Source organism: Macrotis lagotis, chromosome 3 (assembly GCF_037893015.1).
Source record: "Macrotis lagotis isolate mMagLag1 chromosome 3, bilby.v1.9.chrom.fasta, whole genome shotgun sequence".
Lineage (NCBI taxonomy): Eukaryota > Metazoa > Chordata > Mammalia > Peramelemorphia > Peramelidae > Macrotis > Macrotis lagotis.
Genome location: NC_133660.1, coordinates 301019909 through 301035233, shown reverse-complemented (window position 1 = coordinate 301035233; position 15325 = coordinate 301019909). Strand labels below are relative to the sequence as shown.

Genomic DNA, 15325 nt, shown 5'->3' with positions numbered 1-15325 from the left:
GCTCTAGTCTTGCCACTAACCAAGCCTGTCCAGTTCTCAGGCCCTCAGGCTCCCAGGGTCCTGCCCAACTGCTAATCAGGTGAATCTATGACTAATCTGGGCTCCAAGGCTCACACCAGTGATGTGCTCCTGGAAGAGTCCAACCTCTGCCCCTGGACTCACCACTATCTTGGAAGACAGATCCTGAAATAGATGTTTTTCTCCTGGCTATTCTTTCTGGGTTAGTCTGTGAATAATGTGACTTGATTGATGACAATGACACTACTCCTAACCCTCAAAGAATATGCTTTTTAATTGAGGGCAGGACTGTACTCAAGTAGGAGATTTAACTTCTACTTAGAATATAAACTGTTTTCTATCTCCACAAGTTCTTAGTCTGTTGAAAGAACACCCTATACTTCACCTAACCAAAACAGTTTAGGGTGACAGTGTATGAAGAAGAAAACCAACTAGCTAGTTGGAGTTGCTGAGTCTCTTCATCAACGTTTCACATTCACAGAAGAATGAGCTGAAATCTTCTGCCCCAATTCCTCATTAAATATTCACCAATAAGGGTTGATTTTCTTTGTCAGGGGGCACTTCCTTTTATGAAGTTGTTTGTAGACTCATAGTGTCTACATGGTAGAGGCAGGGCGGTTCTTTTCTTTACCATCAATTTCTCAATGGTATGCTAGCCTAATTATTAAGTTGATTACTAGCAGCACATAAATGTTGTGTTGGGTTTTCAAATACATATAAATGTTTGCATGTATACATATAAACATGTATATAGGTGTGCGTGTTCATATGCATATAGGTTTATGCAAGAATATATGTATATATAAATGTGCATATGTATATATGCATGTATATAAATGTGTTTAGGAATATAAATTGTGAGTTTATATATATATATATATATATATATATATATATATATGTATACATATATAAAATTGGTGCTAATAGTATCCATATTTGATGCCTGATAGATCTAAGAGAAAAACAGATTGTGACTTACCCTAATTAAATATCAAGGGCCTTAATTTAGATTTAAACTATATCCTTCTTACACATAATTCTATATAGCAGTATGTATGTACATAAATATATATATATATTCATATATGCAAAAGTGTATTTATATATGTATATATACCCCCAGGTAATAGAAAGTATCTGAAATTGGATTTGAACTCAAACCTTCATTCATTCACATACATTTTTATACTTTTATATGTGTCCGTCTGTAGGCATATATACATATCCATAAACATATATTTGTACATATTTAACAAAACTACAAAGATTGAAATATTTCACCACCTGAGGGAATTGGAATAATTTGTGTCACATCCCACCTTGAAATTTATGCATGCCAAGAGGGGCAGTTGGGGCAGAGTTCAAATATTATTACGGAGACTATCTTAGGGAATTTGTAGGCTCAGGAATTTTTTTACTTAAATTGTTTTATATAACAGGGAGAGGTCTGTGGAAGGAGCTGAGGAGGATGAGAAAAATTGGTCAGAACAGTAGATTCCACATTGATAAACAAACACTCACTGATCCTTGCATGTCCCTCACTTGGGGTGCCCGCTGCCAGCACACCATTCATAAATTCACTATATATCATAAATTGGCATGCAATATGGAACTGGGGGAAGGGGTTTCACCTAGGTTTCACCCTTCTTCGCTGCCAGGAATGAGAGGAGTCATCAGCTTGTTAAACAATGTTGTTAAGAGGTGAAAAGGGTTAAAGTTAATAATGCTGGCCATGAAGTTCTCTTGAGAAAACCTGAGACCCAAATGCTTGCACAAGGTCACAATGCTCTGATAACAGCAAATACCTGAGGATGCTCTGTACTCAGGGAGGAGTTCTGGTCCTTCTTTACTTAACCATTATCTTACCCCTTTGAAGTTGATAGAAACAAGAACTTCTAGTATGAAAGAGGAAACCTGGGAACAATCTTTGAGTTATACTGGTTTGCATACCTAAAAGAGGCCAAAAAAGTTCAAGGATTGGTCTAACATGAATCAAAAAGGGCTGTCTGCTTGCAAAGGCAGAGATGTAGTGGACTGTTAATAAAACTTTTTCTCATCTCTGCTGGTTGAACTCTCATTATTGAACATGTTCGTCATATCCTGTAGCGCCCCAAAGACCTTGGAAAAAAACATGTGACCCAGCTGCCAAAAAGGAAAAGTCAAAGGACTTTTCAAAGAGGAACTAAAAAGGCAGAGAGATACCCTCCCTGATAATATTTGAACTCTGCCCGAAGAACATCAATGGAAAAATTCTAATTTCATAATTTTACCTCAGGGTACCCAGTCCCTAGGCATTAGTGATTTTTGTAAAGAGAAGTATCTTAGTTGAATGAGTTGTGTAAAAGAAAACAAAGCCCATGAAATCATGTGTTATGGCAGTGCCAAGGCAACTGCAGGCAGGTCCTGAATTTCAATAAATCTAGATTTTAATGGTGAATTTCTTAAATCATTGACCAAATACAGAAGGCTAATTTTTAAGTTCATATTTTTATATAACCTGCAATTGATACATAAATATACAAATGACTTTGAAGGAAAAAAAAAATTCCCCACCCCTGGTGTAGAATATTTATCTTGCTCTGTCATTTCCCTTTCTCATTTTCTAGATGCAGAGAGTAATCTCCACTTGGTACTGGAAATTTTTGACAAGATCACATACAAACCAATATTTTAGGAAGGATGTTGAATTGAGTCAGTTTAGAAGGGAAGACCTGAGAAACCAGAGTACCTGAATTTGAACCCAATACTGAGCTTCGATGTGAAACTAAAACTTTGTTACATAACTGAACTAAACTATGAGCTTATTCCCCTTCCACTCAACCCTTCATTCATTTGCATTCATTTGTATATTTTGTATGTGTCCCTGCATAGGTATGCATACATATATAGAGGATGAAGTAGTAAAGAGATATGTTTGTATATTCACCATTATAACTCTTAGTAAAAGCAATCCAATTGCTAATGCTTAAGTAGAACTGTGGCACATGTGAACAAACCCATACTTCAATGAAAAAAATCAATGTGGGTTAGAGTCAAATGTACCAAAAATCTATATAGCTAAAATTCAATTAAATATTCAGGAGAACACTAAGACAGTCATGGAATGTTATATTTCTTGGCATTTTTTATCTTGGGTACTAGGAATATATGTTTCTATGAAGGCAAGTTTTAAGACTGGTTTTGAAATACACATAGAGTGATCTGCTTGATTAAGGCCATAGAAATGCAACCTGAGCATAATGAATAGATAAACAATAGAGTGCCAAACACCACTCAGACAAGTAGGAACAGCAAGTTACTTTTCTGTCCATTGACATTTGTACTGTAGTGTAAGGGTTTACAGATCATGACATATCAATCAAAGGTCATAGATTGCAGGATGAAAAACTCAACACCTCCCAGCAAGGGGAAAAAAGGAAATGATGCAGCAATTACTGTTTATTACAGAAAGATTTGTAATGTGAATATTTATTTCTTAACTGAATTAATGCAAAAAACTTTTTTAAAAAATAACACATGTAAATGTATGTGTTTTAGTTGAATAACATTACCAATTTTCTGGATGACACCTTTTTTCAAGACATTCTTAAGTTCTACAATTATCACTGTGTAAATAAGGGGTGAAATTACTGGAGATGGTCTTCCCTGAGGCAATTAATTCACTAATCAGTCTGGGAACTATGGTGGAAGGGAAGCATGGATCCATGAAGAATGCATGTCAAAGAAAGCATGGGTTGCTGTATCATATAGTTGAAAATAATGGTGATGAAGATAATGAAGCTCCCAGGAAGGAACAGGTCATGAAAATGACAAAATACACTATCTTCATTGCTTTCTTCAAGAGAAATCCCAAAATTATAAATCATTGATATTTTTTTTGGTTTTCCATGTATTGAGAGTTGAAAATATCCAGAACTTTCATTAATCTAAAATATAAATGGCATTATACAGCAATTACCATAAAATGAATAATTTTGTGCAGGTTTTATTACTGCAATTTACACAGTGTTCTTCAAATTGATATTAAAAAATTTTAAATGAGAGTATCAAAGATAGAACATTTTCTAAAATTCATTGTTCATCCAACAATTCCTTCTTTTCCATGAAAATGCACTAATATCTTTAGGTTCAAAACATAATATCAATTTTTCAAAGAAAGCAATATTCTTAGAGCATATATGTTGTATTTGGGATTAATAAGACTCTTTTCTTTGTCATCAGCATGTTGATCATGACAAAATTAAATGCAATATATTTGATTAAAAATAAAATTGAGCAATAAAGAAGATATATACATATTCCATTTTTAGGTGATAGAGATCCCTCTAAATTTGGTATTTTGTACAAGAAAAATATACAAATTAAATGACAACAGAAATATCTTAAATTATAAGGTAATGGAAGATAAATATGTAGGAGGGGAATCAAAAGCAAGAAAAATACAAATTTGTATCCCACAAACCTACAACTATTAAATTAAATTAAATTATTCCTGACTTTTAAAAAATCAAAAAATGGACATTTGTGAGAAGATGGGAGGAAATTTAGACATGCATTTGTGCACATGTACACAAGAACCTAGATGAGAGAGAATAAGAGAGAGAAAAAGAGAGACAGAGAAAGAGACAGAAAGAGAATACCATTTTATATGCTGACTAGAAATCAGATGGGTACAAATAGATTTTCTAGAAATATTTTAAACTGTTTAAAACCACAGAACTGCAACCTCAGATCGTAAGCAGATGTCACCTCCCAGGAAAAATCAGAATATTACATCTCAGCCTCTTGACAACTGGCATGTAGCACAGGGTTTACAGTTGGTGATGTAGCTCTCAAAGATCATGGAACCAGTATCAATAATTCGAAACCTTCCAATAAATGGGAAGTAAAGAATTGAGTCAAATCTCAATGTGACTGAGAGAGGACTATGGAATTGTCTCTGAGATTTCTGCCTTAGCAATGAGTGAGACAATAATACAGGTTCTTTGGTTTATTTGTTTTTTTTTTTAATAACTCAGGCATTTTGTTCCCTTTGAACCATTAACATATTAAACTCTGTATGTGGTTGGAGTTTAATAAATATTTGTATTTTCTCTGAACTGAGTTCTCTACTTATAGCAGGTGAGATACTAAAGTTGTAAGGCTTACTTGTGGAATTAACTGATTTATCATGGCAACCCAAATTTATTGAGGAACCCCATTCCATTTGGATGGCAGGATCTGGTTGTAGATAAGAGAAAACAAATTTATGAACATCTGCTGCCTGTTTGGAATGTATACCTAACATACCTTCTGCTTAAGTTCTGTTCAGAATTTCAATCCTCTTCCCAGTGTTCTGAGAAAATTCAACAAGATTCAAGTGTAGATTTACCTGGTTTGTCTTTCAAAGAATAATGTCAGCCCTGGCCATTGGTCTGGTTTATTGCAGATAGGCATAAACAGTGCATTCCTCATAATTCCAAAGTGGAATCCAGAAAATAAATAATCAAACACTGAGTATTTGCTTTACACGATTCCCAGATGTTTATCTTCTGTCTCTGTAGTACAGATGGCTGTAGTCTATTACAGCAGGATAGATTATATATTGAGTTTTAGAGCTGAAAGAGAACTTGGATGTGATCTACTCTAAATTCCACCCTTTATAGAGGATCACAATGGGAAGTGATTTGATAGACTCCCAGAAGTATTTTGAAGCAGACTATGAAAATGTAGGTTTATAGTATAGAGAAAAACTTGGGTGCAGGGGAATTCATTATTTTTCCTTTTATTTTTTTAGTTACACACAAGTGTGTTCACCATTTATCAGGTAAATGTTGCTGTCCAGTCCCATCCTTTCAAATCCCATGAGCATATAGCTATGAACTGCAGAGTCGCACTCCTACTTAGCATTTTAGAGCAACATCTGGGAGTTTCATATCACTACATGAGTCAATTAATTAGAGTGTACAGATAAAAGTGAAAACCATAAAAGACTTTCCTTTATTATTTTTCCCATATCTTAGTCCATCATGCTAATAGCAAGGGAGATGTGCATCTTATTAAAGAATTATATTTCTTATTTAATTCACTGGTGTATGATTATATACCCATTAGGTTTCACATTGTTCTTATGGGTATTGTCTAAGGTCTTTCTATTACCAAATAGTTTCCCTTTCTTCTGAGATACTGTAGTATTCGACAGTTTTTTTTCTCCTGGAAACAATGAAAGCCTTCCTTGAAGAAATGTAGTGAGAAGTGTTTCCCTTTTAATGACACAATAGCTTTCCCAAGGGACATATGAGGTGGGGTGGGGTGGGAAACAACCCTCACAATACATAGGGTCTTCCTTGCTTTACAGGGCATTTAACACTCTAGCTAGAATGCAATGGAGCTAGTCTTCAAACCTAGATGCTATGGATTCATGTTCAATGCCTCTCTCTCAATAGATTTCTCAGAGCTTCAAAGGGGGGGGGGGATAGAGTTATAGATGCAAGTGTCTCCTGTTAGAATATTTTAAAAGCTCACAATGAGAAACAACAGCAAAGCAATGCACATACAATTGAGAGCCTTCATTGTTTAAAATAGTTCTTTTTAAAACATCACTGTTTGTGAGAAAGGGAAAAAGAAAGATTAGAAGGAAAGGATGAGGTAGAGTCAAGATGGAGGAGAAAAACTAGAATTTCCTGTGCTCAGATGGATATCCCACAGAAACAATGCTAATCAAGCCTCTAAATAGATTCTGGAGAAATGGTACCCACAAAAGAACAGAGTGGAACATTTGTCAGAAAGTTCTATCTTAGGTGTTGCAGAAGTGTGCTCAAGCCACGGAACCGAAACCTACCCTGCAGGTAGAGAGTGAGACCATGACCACTCAGAGGTTCTCAATTACAGGAGAGATCTACAGCAGAGACTCTGGAAGGCCCAATCAAGTGAACAAGTCTCTAAAAGTTCTCAATAAGGGAAGGGTCCCACTCTAACACAATAGGCTTGAGATATCCATGAGGAATAAAACTCAGAATAAATAAGAAAGGCCAAAGTAATAATATGACTATAGAAAGATTCCTTAGAGATAAGGACAGGCAAAACAGGATCTCAGAAGAGGATGACAGTTCAAGTACTACAAGTGAAGCTGCAAAGTAGAATAGGAATTGGTCTCTAGTCCAAAAAATCTAGGAAGACCTCAAAGACGAATTTTTAAAATCAAGTACCAAAATTGGTGAAAGTGTTGAAAGGTAAACAACGCTTTCAAAAAGAAGCACAAAAATTGACTGAAGAAAACAAATCCTCTTTAAATAAACTGGATACATGCAAAAATGAATGGGAAAGGTAACAACTCATTTAAAAAATAAGTCATGAAATGGAAAAAAAGAAATTCAAAAGCTAACTGATGAAAAAAATTCTTGGAGAAAATGCTGGGAAAATAATTACCCTATGAAACTAAGAATCAGTCAAAAAAATTTTTTAAATAAGAAAATAGAATAAAATATAAAAAATTCCTCATTGGCAAAAACAACTGACTTGGAAAAGAGATCCAGAAGAGAAAATTTAAGAATTGTTAGAATATGATATAGTATTGACATCTGTCAATTCTATTGATATTCTTGCATTTTTTGTTTATCATTGTTTTCTTGCTGATTTTTTGATTGTGATTTTGTATAGAGAACTTCAATAGACAAAGTTCTTTTGGTAAGACAGATCAGCAATTATTTTGAGATTTATCAACATTATTTAATATTATATTTATTTTTTCAACCACAGGTAAAGATAGTTTGCAAGAACTTCTTTTTGTAAATGTATGAGTTTCACATTTTTTCTTTCTCCCTCTGTTCCCTCCCTTCTGCAGTGACAGTAAATACTTTAATATAGGTTATACATAAATACCTCTATAAAAATGTATCCATATTAATTATATTTTTAAAAGAGGAATCAAATTACAGAGAGAAAATAACAGATTTTTAAACATTGAAAATTGTAAGTTTTGATCTTACTTTAAACTCCATAGTTACTTCTTTGGGTATGAATAGCAATTTCCATCACAAACCTTCCAGAATTGTCCTTAAATATTATACTGTTGGAATGAGCAAGTTCATCATAGTTAATATAATATATATAATGTTGCTATTTGTCTGTATAATGTTCCTCCTATTCTGCTCACTTCACTCAGCATCAGTTCATATAAGACTTTCCATGCCATTCTGAAGTCTTGTCCCCCATGATTTCTTGTAGAGCAATAGTGTTTCATCATATTCATATATCACAATTTGCCCAGTCATTCCCTAATTGATGCACATCTCCTCAATGAAATTTGTCAATTTAAAATTGTCTAAGGTAGCTAGATCTTAAGTCATTTTGCTTTAGTTAGCCAGACAGTATATGTCAGTGGTTGGAATTTTCCTTAATCTATATGGATTGAATACACCTTATGACACCTTGTGCGATTCAGTCACTTAATAATTATATGCCACATTATTTTGCATAAAATGCTTACTTAGGAAGAGCATTATGGTGGTGCTGAAAGTTATAAAGCAATTACAAAGTTTAGCTAGAACAGTCTCCTTCCACTATTTAATCTTAAGTGATCCAATGCCCCAATTTTAATTAAACCAAGGTTAATTAATGACTTTCATTCACAATCAAGCTAATAACCTAGCATCAATTAAAAAATCTTTCCAAAACCCTGACTGATCCAATTCTTCACAAGGGTGGAGGCCATATACTGAAGTCTACACAAGGGATGTAATCCTCTGTTTATTCTAATTCCATGATGCACCCAATCCATGACTATATTTAAGAAAGGTTCAATAAATATATTAAAAAAATAGAAAATATTAAACATAGCAGAGGTAACCAGTCTCTCCTATAATGTACCAACCAATATAATATTGAAAACAGAGGAAAGTATATGTATGAACTTACATTTCTTCAGATGAAAAGGCTGATTCATTAATGATGCCCTCACATAAAAACGACAAAAGAAAACTAATCTTTGTTTCATGAAACCTATTCTGCTGCCTTTCTCATATTTCCTAATGGATACCCATTTAGCTGTCTCAAAGAGAGGATGTGTGTGGTGTATATGTATTTCATTCGAAGGTATTTTTTATCAACTGTAAGAGGTCTTATGCAGGGCAGTGCTCATTCCTTGGGTTGAGTTAAAGACATTTTCTGATTAAGAAATATTCCTTCTTCTATAAGATAAATGTGTAGAGGAGGACAAATAGGTGTCCAAAGTTCTGGATATCATATCAAGACTTTCAATGGAAGAGCATTCTCAGGATCTATTTTCTAGCATTTTCTGATTTTTAAAGTCATGTGTGAGATCACAGGATAGACTCCCAGAGGTATTTTGAAGCAGACTATGAAAATGTAGGTTTATAGTATAGAGAAAAACTTGGGTGCAGGGGAAGTCATTATTTTTCCTTTTATTTTTTTAGTTACACTCAAGTGTGTTCACCATTTATTAGGTAAATGTTGCTGTCCAGTCCCATCCTTTCAAATCCCATGAGCATATAGCTATGAACTGCAGAGTCGCACTCCTACTTAGCATTTTAGAGCAACATCTAGGAGTTTCATATCACTACATGAGTCAATCAATTAGAGTGTACAGATGAAAGTGAAAACTATAAAAGACTTTCCTTTATTATATTTCTCATATCTTAGTCCATCATGTTAATAGCAAGGGAGATGTTCATCTTATTAAAGAATTTTATTTCTTATTTAATTCACTGGTGTATGATTATATACCCATTAGGTTTCACATTGTTCTTATGAGTATTGTCTAAGGTCTTTCTATTACCAAATAGTTTCCCTTTCTTCTGAGATACTGTAGTATTCGACAGTTTTATTTTTCTCCTGGAAACAATGAAAGCCTTCCTTGAAGAAATGTAGTGAGAAGAGGCTACAAATGTTTATTTTGTTTCCCTTTTAATGACACAATAGCTTTCCCAAGGGACATATGAGGTGGGGTGGGAAACAACCCTCACAATACATAGGGTCTTCCTTGCTTTACATGGTATTTAAAAAACTTTTTGCTAAATAATACGCAATTATATTTTCACATGTTTCAACTAGATTTGGACATTGGGGGATATGAATGAAGTTGAAATTCAATCAGGTTAAGTGTAATTTTAACACTTAGGTTAAAAATATCAATATAATAAATATAAATCAAGCAATGCAGTCTTAGATCAGAGGGGTTTTATTAAAATTATTTTGGGATTTTTCTATCCCACAGGTTCAACATGGGTAATTTTTGATGTTCCATTCATAAGACTTCTATAATTTCAAACTGCATCAATAGAGATAGAGAAGGCAGGAATAGGGAGGTATTAATTTCAGTGTACCCTGCCTTCATCAGATCTCATCTACAATGTTTAAGTCTTTGCTCCAAATTTGAAAAAGGATATTACTCAAAAGAATAGTGAGAATAGTATAACCAATAAAGTGAAAAGTCTTTATTCTAAGTCACAAAAGGATCACAGAAAACAACAGGACCTGAATGACATGGGAAAGAAAGGACTCAAGGTGGGAGTGATAGCCTCAATTATATGAAGAGAAGATATATGTAAGAAATTTATAGTTCTGTGTTGATCAAATAAGAAGAGAATAAAGTACCGTGGGTAAAAGATTTATAGAAAAAAGTGGTGCCTTCTTATCAATAGGAAATACAATTCCAAATGAGTGAAGGGGGGGAAGGGGAGGAGAGAGAGATAGAGAGTTGTTCTTGAATATTTTCAAGGAGAGTCTGGATGACCAATTCTCAATTATTAAAGCTAATAATAACAGCTCCTCAGAGTTTGTGTAGTCCTTGAAAACTGTCATACTATTTTAAGATCATACAAAACTCCTGAGAGATTGGCACTGTTCTAGATGAGGAAATTAAGAGTGATGAACAATCAATGGCTTTCCCTGTATCCAAGAGTTTGTAAATATCTGAATCTATATTTAAACTGAAAATATTACAGTATAATGTATTAATCTCAAAATAAAATGTTAAACAAATAAATTCTTCCTTTATTTTTCCTATTTATTTCAAAAAATATATCACGGGCTATTGAGGTCTCTTCCAAATGTCAAATTTTATTACAAGGAATGCTGATTATCCTGCAGTGCTCAGTTGCCTTTACACGAGGATACTACTAAACCAGTATATACTTAATTTATACCAACTCCTACCATGCATGTGTTGTATAGCTTTCCTTTTAATTAGTTGTGGCTGTTGACTATTGCCTATGAATGCAGCAGTGGGGATTTATAAATTATCTTTTAAGTAGTGTTTCCTCAGAAAACACCTTGATGCCAAGGTCATCTTTCCTAGAGGTTCCTAATTCTTAAATGAAGGTGAAAGGAGGAATGCTATTAAAGATTCCCAGTATTATTCTTCACAATTTAAGTAATTAAAATATTCCATAATCTTCCTCCATTCTTAACTTTAAAACCAACTTTAAATCACAGGATGCCCTGCCACATAATTTATGTTCTAATCAAAGTGAGGAGCTCTCATAGTCACCATTTTACCTTATTTTCCAACATTTATTGAAAGCATTGTGAAACTGGAAAATACCCACTAATGATTTTTATAAAAGAAAATCATGATTTTCCTACAAATAACTTCTTTCACCCTTAAGGTAAGGCATACTTAGATATCCAGATATGAAATTCTCTTAATTTCTCTAGTTCTATCAAAGGATGTTATATCTCCATTTTGAGATTATAACCTTATGCGAAGTAGATATTTTTAGTTTGATTTCATAGTTCTCAAACTGTTAGAACTTCAGACCCCTTTTGAAAATACTTATATCCCCATATTGACATTATTTATGCATATTTAATAACATTTAAAATAAGGATGAAATTATTTGAAATGACAATAAGTTCAATATGTTTATTTAATATATTTTCTGAATGAACTGCATTTTCAAAATAAATAAAATTCATATAATGGCATGTAATAGAAATTTCTCAACCCTTGATAAAGTCCATTCAATTTGAGGAAATTATTCTTCCTCTTCACAAAAAGCTAAATTTGTCTTCCTCTGTCATCCATCCATTGTTTCTGGTTCTGTCATCTAAAAATAAACAGGAAAAAACCCACAAGTTTAAGCCTTTCTGTACGTAATGTTAGCTGCCATATATAATTGCCACATTCACTCCATTAAGCTGAAGTCTCAATAGGAACAATGTTAAGTAGATTTTTATATCTCACCTTTAATAATGTACTTTCATATTATATATTTTTGACAAAAAGACATTTTAAAAATTATAACTTTTTTATCCTATAAAAGATTCTGAACAAGGCATTATTTATTCTAAAACTGTTTTACTTTGGAAGGGATGCATATATACACATATATGTATGTATGAGTATATGGAAGTATAACACTGAAAATATTCAGAAGTAATGTATCATGAATTGAAAAGGGAATGAATTGATTAATGAAAAGAGGATGAAGTTCTTGCAATGCACAAAGCATCATGGTAAAGAATGGTGAGATGAATAAACAAATAGGGGCGGCTAGGTGGCAAAGTGGATAAAGCATGCACCTTGGAGTCAGGAAACCTGGGTTCAAATCCAGCCTCAGACACTTAATAATCACACAGCTATTGTGCCTTGAGCAAGCCACTTAGCCCCATTTGCCTTGCAAAAAAAGTGCTAAAATAAATCAATAAATCAATAAACAAATAATGTGCTTCCATTAAAAAACAGTCTGCATCCTCCAAGGATCTGAGAACACATTTTTAAGAAAGTGGTGCTTAAATAGATTTACAAATATTAGGGAACTTGTGATTGCAATACAAGTTGATAAAAAGGTTGCCTAATTGATATCAAAACCTTTAAAGCTTGAATCATTTTGAGATTTTTAGAGATAGAGAAAAGAATATCTAGGGAGAGTATCAGATCCGGCAAAAGTTGTACAGGTATTAAAGGTTGTACAACAATTTGAAACTCTTCTCAGTGACAGAATCTCTTACAAAAACATTCTCATCACAAGAATCACTCCACTACTGTCCTATAATAATTGTATTAATAAGAAAGGGAAAATTTTAAGAGTACAGATAATTTTATTATCTTATGTTTCTAAGTCCTAACAATTCATACAGTGCTTGACATGCAGAGTACTTGATAGATTTCAATCTCTCTCTCTCTGTCTTTCTGCCTTTATCTGTTCCTTGTCTCTTTTAATTCACAAAGTTAAATACACTTTCCCTAACACAATGCGACCTCTCTTAAAAAGCCAACTATGAGTCAACCAATAAGCAAGTACTGGAAAGGACCTAAGTAAGTATTGTGATAAATAGCGAGAATGAAAAGAAATATAAAAATCAAAAACACTCATCACACTCAAGGAAGTATTCATTTTAAGTAAGGGTATAAAATTTAAATTATTATTTATATAGATGATATATAAACTATTAAAATATGGTGTAAACAGAAATTAATCACAATGAACAGATACCCATGTAGTCTATTTGGAACCAGGAATGACTTCTAAGGAACATGGAATTTGAGCTTAATGTAGCAATGACCCAAGGAAGCTAAGGGAAAGAGATTAATGAAGAAAACAGTTCAGACATTGGAGATGAGCAATATAAAAACATGTATTAAGCATAAGGAATTTAGCTAATGGGGGAACCAAGTAGGCCAGGATACTGTATAGAATGCAATAAAATATAAATATAATGAAACTAAGAATATCAGAGAAGAAATGGGAGAGAATTGAAAAATAAGATAAAAATGATTATTTCACAGGTGTTCTATATGCAGATCTTTTCATGCTTCCTTAAACTGCATTACTATTCTTGACAGTCTCAAATATTTAGACAGTTATAATAATTTGTATAACCAAAGAACATTATAACAATGTATCCCTTACTTTAATTCATTCCCCCCACATATAACTGGAAATAATTTTTATTAGAGATGAGTAAAAATATTATACTAGACACCAATCCAGTTATAAAGGAACATAAATTAAGATTCCTACATTCAACCCATGACATTTTTGGCTTTTAAAATAATTATCCATATTCTCAAGGAAGAAAAAAACTTTATTTTTATTTATATTAATATTTCTTGTTTTTATTTATTTTGTAAATGGTTATTATGAAAAACTGTTTTGCATCAGTTCCCATATGTAATTTATATAGTTCTTCTCAATGAGTAACACAATTATGGATAAAGGAAGAAAATTTAGAAATTAAAAACAATTTTAATTATGTTGCAATTTAGAGGACAAAAAAGAGGGGGGAGAAAGAATATACTTGAAAAAAGAGAAATTTCTTCAAAAAGTCTTAAGTGAAAATTCAAAATGAAATAGTTTTATTTCAATATCAAAACGATTTTTGGTGCCCACACCTTCTTCATGGCATTCTTCATCTCTTTATTTCTCAATGTATAGATGAGAGGGTTCAGCATGGGTGCAATGATGGTGTAAAACATGGAGAACCCCTTATCATTTAGACTGGCACTAGGAGGTGAGAGATAAGTGGCAATACAGGGAACAAACAACAGAACAACAATCATGACATGGGAAGCACTGGTAGAGAGGGCTTTATGTCTAGCATCTGATGAATGGTTACTAAGGTTGTATAGTATTGACAATGTAAGATGCCACCAAAACAAGAAAGGTAGCCAAGACAAACATGCCAGAATTTGCAATGACTAAAATATTCTGGACGTATATGTCAGTATAGACAGGTTTTAAAAGAGCTTTCACATCACATAAATAGTGATCCACTTAATTAGGACCACAGAAAGGTGACCTAGCCACCATGAGTGCCTGAGGAATGGAATGGCAAAAGGCCACCATCCAAGCCACCAAGATCATTGTGTTACATCTCTGTTGATTCATTATGATATGTAGTGTCAGGGCTAACATATGGCAACACATCGATCAATCGCCATGGCCAGCAAGATTAACACCTCAATATCAGCCAGGAAGTGAGCAGCAAAGAGTTGAATCATACAACCATTAAACGACATATTTTTTTTTCTTTAGCAATTAAGTCCCTGATGAGCCTAGGGACTATGGTGGTTGAATATCAAGATCCATTATTGACAAGTGACACAGAAAATAGTACATTGGCTGTTGGATCAGATGGCTACAAATAATGGTGATGAAGATAATGAAGTTTCCCAGGAAAATGGCTAAATAACAGAACAAGAAGATTATAAAACACATCTTTTTGAGATCCTCATTTATAAAAAGTCCCAAGAGAACAAATTCTGTGACATTCTGATTTTCCATGTGTGTGAAATAGTTTATAAATGTCCAAGTCACCTGTCTGGTCAAATATGCAGGAAAATTCTAATTTATCTGAAATC

General features: G+C 33.3%; 1 pseudogene; it reads right to left on the bottom strand.

The window, feature by feature from the left end:
• Positions 1-14320: 14320 nt before the first annotated feature.
• LOC141516989 (olfactory receptor 4P4-like) lies at positions 14321-15248 on the bottom strand (annotated as a pseudogene).
• Positions 15249-15325: the final 77 nt, after the last annotated feature.